Source organism: Rhipicephalus sanguineus, chromosome 3 (assembly GCF_013339695.2).
Source record: "Rhipicephalus sanguineus isolate Rsan-2018 chromosome 3, BIME_Rsan_1.4, whole genome shotgun sequence".
NCBI classification, from domain to species: domain Eukaryota; kingdom Metazoa; phylum Arthropoda; class Arachnida; order Ixodida; family Ixodidae; genus Rhipicephalus; species Rhipicephalus sanguineus.
In genome coordinates, this window is record NC_051178.1 from 226,770,251 (window position 1) to 226,776,250 (window position 6,000).

The 6,000-nt window shown below is 47.0% G+C and overlaps 1 long non-coding RNA gene across 1 annotated transcript in view; it reads left to right on the forward strand.

Annotated features, from left to right (window-relative positions):
* LOC119385266 (uncharacterized) overlaps positions 1–5,714 on the forward strand; it is a 44,788-nt gene extending 39,074 nt beyond the window's left edge. The window contains exon 3 of the long non-coding RNA XR_005182151.2: positions 5,594–5,714. This is a non-coding gene — a long non-coding RNA (uncharacterized LOC119385266). The remainder of the gene's footprint in view (positions 1–5,593) is intronic.
* Positions 5,715–6,000: the final 286 nt, after the last annotated feature.

A 6,000-nucleotide genomic window follows, 5' to 3' on the forward strand; every position in this document is an offset into this window, starting at 1 on the left:
TTAGCAGTGATACCTTCACTCTCGCTAGATTTCGTTACGTCACACCCGGATGCGCCAGCATCCGGTTCTAACCCAATGAAATGTAACGAAAGTAAAGGTATCACAGAAAGTGATCACTCGAGAAAACAGCCGCTTTGGGGGTGACTGCTGAGAAAGCAGCGGTCGCGCTGTAGGTTGCAAATCTTGTAACAGGCTGGTCGCTCAACCAGTCTTGACAACTGTGATTTTGTGTTTAGGTTTTCGCGCATGGAAAGATGGCTGTGACCCCTGTAATCAAAACAGCTGCACCTTTGTGAAAACCGCGCTTCCCCACACACTGCCTCCTCGGTTTCGTGTTTGCCGTCGCTCCCATCGACGTTTCTTCCAAGTGCGCTTTCCCGGAGTCACCGCTATGTCAGTACGGCCTCGTCAGTCGCCCGGTGAAGAGATATGTTTCTTCAAGACGAAGTTGGGTTTATCTTTGCTTCGCCTTCCTGTCGTGTTTATATTGCCACTACTGTCGTGGTTGTTACCGATAAGAAAAATAAAGAAACGTTTCTTTTTTTTCGGATAGTGGTAAGACGCTGCGTATGTGCCATGGCACGAGCTCACGGCGTTGCCTCTGCGCGTATCGCGCAGAGGCGCGTATAACGTAGCAACGTAACACAACGTAGCAAGGCCTCATATAAACGGAGTACGTGTTTTTACATAGGTGTACGTCGGCCGGCGCATATGGCCGCGTGCAGACAAGGTGGGGGCGGTGTGCATGTGCGTTCATGGTTTCTCTCGATCAGCTTCACTATATATAGAAGCAAGGTAATATGCTTATGGTGCTTCTGAGCACGCACTTCCGCGTGACAAGACCTCCGCTCCTTGCGTGCTTCCGTTTGTCGTTTGTCATACGCAACTGCAGTTCAGCGCCGAGCGTGCTTGAGCTATTATATGCGATAGCAATTATATGGATATTCCACGCGCATTTTTGCCCTCGCCGTCGCCGTGCGGTTCCACATAAAGTCAAAGGTCAATAACATCGCCCCGCGCGTCCTATGTTCTATTTGCGAGCTAAAGTGTGCGAGGGCAGCCTATCATCGCGGCTAGAGCGGAGAAGGAGCGCGCCGGCCTTCTTCCGTAGCGAGAAAGGCCCATGGGATATCCCGGAGGGAAGTTCTTTCGTGGCTCTGACAGGACTTCGAGCGGCCGGTCGCGGTCGCGTCTGACCTAACAGAGATGACAGATATCTTTGTACGTGCTGCGTTCTCGTCCTTCAGAAACGCTTTGCAGGACGACCTCTCCTCCTTTCTCTTGACTAAACATTACTTTCTTCTTCTCATCTTTCAGTTTGCGTTGATACGATAGACAGCAGGAAGGTCGCTTCGCACACTTCAGCGGCCGTGTTTTCTTACACCAGCGTTTCGTTTGAGTTACGCCAGGTCGAGTGCTGAAGGAGGCAGCTGCTAGTTCTATAGTTCTTATAACATTCCACTTTGTTGCTACCGCATTCACTGCTTCGCCTTTGCGACGAAAGTGTGAACTTTATGAGGAATTAAAATGAAATCGGCTGTCTATAGCCTGCGCAATGGGTTATCTTCAATGCCGTAATGCATTTAGTTTTTGCGAGGCGATAATGCCAAATATCAGTGCATTGTCATTTTGAGAGTGCAAATGCGGTATGAAAACTGCATAGTACAGCTGCAGCTGTGGCAGTGCAATGATATGCCGGTAGCGACAACGCATTATGAACTACGCGAGCGGCTTGCAAAATGCAGACAGTGAGATGTGACGGCTGACGCTTCATTATTGATAAGACTGGCAGGTTGTCGAAGGCAGCCAGCATTCAAGCCCCGAAAGCCGTCGCAATTAAGGTGCGTCTGTTAGCACAGCCGCATCCTTCAAATGTCCGTGAAATGAGAGATGCTATCTATGTTGATAACACACGGGCGGGTTTCCGAGTTATAACCAGAAAACTTCCTTCTGAATTCAGCCGAAATGTTCTAGACAGGGTGCATACTTAAAACCGAAATTCTGTTCATTTAATTATTAGCAGGTATTTGACCATGGGTACCTTATTCATATATTTATTTTGCATTCCGTTATAGCTCTATTTATTTCTATTTTTCTCCTTGAGTGTGGGCTTCTAAAACAAATGCAACCTTCTTATACTGCTTGACTTTCGTCTCCTTTCTCTTTCTGGTTTTATTTTTTCCCATCGCTGCTAACGAAAATGTAAAATACAATAACAACAAAAAAATAAAACAAGCATACTGGTATTTTATTGCTTTCCTACTCGACAGTCATCTTATTTTCACAGCCTCCTTTTATAACTGTGTTCACGTTCGTTGATGGCGGGTAGTTCAGATGTATATTACTGGTCTTTTTTGTCGCATTTGCGGTTGTTTTGAAACAACGGCCTCTCGCGTATACACCTTGCCGTACTTTGGCTACTGTCTGTAAAGACCTTTTCTATTCCCTCATGTGATAATATAGCACATTGACTCTAGGCTTCCTGCCCTATCGTTTCTGTTCTTTTTTTGCATGAAACATGATATTTCATTGTATTATGCATATCCTATCGCGTGGGTTTTACAGAGATTCACTTGCACCTGTCAATGTAAGGGTTAACGGTGTTTAAAATTGAAGAAGTTATGGGCCTTGCGCTTCTATGACAGCCTTTTTAGCCACACCAAGGTCTTTTCAAACTTGATTTCAAGCTGTTTCGTTTTTTTTATTGGATTTTCTACTGCAGCTGCAGCTTCATTTCGTGGTATATCTCCAAAGGCTTACTATTTACTGAGAGAAAAAAAGAACGTCTGATCGTGTGAAAAGCGTTAACGTTGTTTACTCTCTTTTTTAAATATGCAGGTAATTAGTGTCTTACGTGTGTGGAGGCGAACAAGACGCTAGAGTATTAGAAAAGGCAAAAATGTATTGTACGAAGATTGAGCAGAAAATGAGTGAGGATGTTCGCATGAAAGCAAACCGTAAAACGTTCCCTCACACTTCGCCGCCCTACGGGGTTACTTGACGCGATAGCATTGAACGAACTCGTAGGTTCTTCTCTATACATTAATTGGTTATTTTTTTGTTCTGAAATTAAATGTGTATACATCAAGTATGTCCGCAGTAATAAGCAGCACATGGTTGCCTTGTTTGTATCGAGTACTTTCGTGGAGCGTGTGTGCGGTGCTTAGGCTAAGCATCTTGGTCTATAGGGTGTATGAAACGAAAAACAGGAGCGAGAAGAAACACAGGATGGCTTCCTGCTCGTATTGTTTAACGGCGAAGCGGTTAAAATTATCAGAAAATGGTCATCGTCATGAACGGGTATGTGCCACAGATATTGGGGAAATCCCATTACTCATCACTGGTTCACTAAGAGAGAAAGAAAGCTATAGAAAGAAAGAGAGAGAGAGAAAAAAAATTCACTGACAATTACGACACTGCCTAATGCGATTCTGAGCGCAGCTGTGTAGGTGTTTTCATTTTGCGATAACTTGAGCAAATGCGCATGCGTCAAGGTGACGCGGCGCGGCGAGAGTGGGAGTATGGAATGCTCGGTTTTCGCGTCAACGTAACGTGGTGAACCTGGCGTCGCCAGCTTTCGCCGCCGCATGCTGACGCAAACGCTGTGCCGGACTATACAGGGCCCTTAAGAGTCTGCTGGAGCGTTCCACCCACAAAGTGTCCCTTCAAAGCATCGTAGGTCAACCCACTTTCTCGTGACCGTGAGCGAGAGGCATGCGTTGCGTTGTCGCAAGAAGCGCGAGCAGGTACGAGACCCCCCCCCCCCCCCCCCCCCCCCCGGGACTCTCGCTCACCCCTGCATACTGTTACAACAGCCACTACCCCTGTCGCGCCCGCGGCGCTCTGGTCACTTTCGCTTCTTTTTCTTCCTACTTTTCATTTTTACCCCTTCCCCTCCCCCTCAAGGCGCGGCGCCGTGCTCCCTATAGGGTTGCAAAAATAAGTGCCTTTTCCTTCTCCTCTGCATCACTACCACAACCACTGCAGACGCTAACACAAGTGGCTCGCTGGCTCTCATGGTGGAAAACTCATTAAGACAGCCTCTCTTTCACTCTCTTTCGTCTTCATTCGCTCTATCGGTTACGCCGTCGACAACGACGGCGCCGCTAAACGCAGGAACGCGCGCCTAAGAGGTGTGCTCCAAAATTGAGAGAAATCATGACCCATGCAGCTGCGCTCTTCCTTCAGGCTTGGCACGAGAAGTACTAAGCTGCCATACTAGGGAATGGGAAAGGCAACGGCGGCTGCGAGAAGAGCCCGAAGCGATGGAAGCCCTACGCCAGCGACGACTTGCCTGTAGATCTATGAATGTGCGAACACTCGGCTCGAGAGGTTGAACATTCGTGTCGTGAATAACCTAGCTAAAGCCTAGCAACAACCTAGAAGCAACCAGATTAGACTTCAGAATCGTCCAGTTTTGCTGCTTCAAGCCTTGCGAGACTTAGTGCAAGCTTCGTCATTTTTTTTTTTGCGTTTCTTCTGGCGCTACGCTACCAAGTTCTTCAATCAATGCCTACTCGCCCAAACGTCAGTTCTTCTGCATAGGCTAAGGTAGCGTAATATAGTTTTTAAATGTTACTCATTACGTCAACTAATAAACAGCACTAGCAAACGTCGTAATAAGCTTTCTGTGCTATTTCCTGAATGACGCAAGAAACATGGACACTTTGCCATTTCTTGCTTGATAGAATTAGGAAAACTTTTATGAAATATTGCAGATGCTAGAAGATTGTCATTTTCAAATAACGTGAAAGAATACACAAATTGCACCTTTTGCCAAATGTCGGGCTGACTCTGCCGCGTGGGCCAAGATTGCGCTGCTATTTGTTTTCGGTTTTACACGATGCACGAAATACAGCAACCATGCACGGCGCTAGAAGAGCTTGAAAACACCATGTTTTCAAAGGATGAATTGTCTTGTTTAGAAGAGAACGCGTTTTGAAAGCTACGAGCATGGGGAATAGCCCGCAGCATTCTCACTAAGGCGCTCTTTCTGTAGGCCGATATGTTATTTGTGCTGAACTTCACCTTGAAGATATCTCGTCCCATCCGACCACCTTAGCGGTAGTCGTTCAAATATATGACATCAAGTCCCACGAGTTCGAATGCTGCAAGTTTTAATCCAGCGAATTCTTGCAGCTTGCCTCCTCGAACAATAACGTCGCTTTCGGGAGCGTTACATTGTCAAACAGAAGGAGACATGGCAGTGGGTGAGAACGCATGAAACAAAATGGGGTGCTTCACAATCTATTCATCGCTAACCCGGCAAAATCTCAGAAGAAGAAACAACGTACAAAAACATTGTTCAGGTTGATATCCGTGCGGGTGCCATGCAGATCCTCGTCATTTCAAGACGACGAAGCGAGCGGTGCGCATCTTAAAACGCATAATAAGCAGCAGCACCCCATCGTATTCTCTCGCTTCTCACCTTGCGCATATCAGCACAGCGCACGCGACCATGCACCTAGGGTGGCTCTTGCCGTTCGCCTCCTACTTTTTTTGAATTTCGGCATGCATAATGACGCAGGGGCGCGGCGAAAATAAACATAAAAGTAGAAAATTTAGCCCACTGCTTCCCATTTGCTTCTCTCAGATCCCCTACCGAAATTGTCGGCGGGAGCCTAGCACAAGCGAGGTGATCTCCTCAATACGACTTGTCAACACACGGGGCAAGCCACCGTCGTTCACGCTGAGAATATGAAACCAAGCGCTGCCTGCGACGCCGCTGACAGGTCGATGCCCGCTGTGCTCATATCGCGCACGTCTTGCTTCAAGACCGCAGCTTCGATGTCTTTGTCTTGCTTTTCCTTTTTTTTGCTCTCTTTTTTATACATTCTGGCCATGCTACATTGCACCTGCGGAGCTTATTACCTTTTCTTTTCTTTTTTTCTTTGCAAAGCACGAACCGTCTTCCGTATACAAATAGAGGGTTGGGAGCGAAGGGTCTGCTAGGTGCGGTTTTGGCCTCCAGAGCACGAGAATTCAAATCTCCGGGCGCAG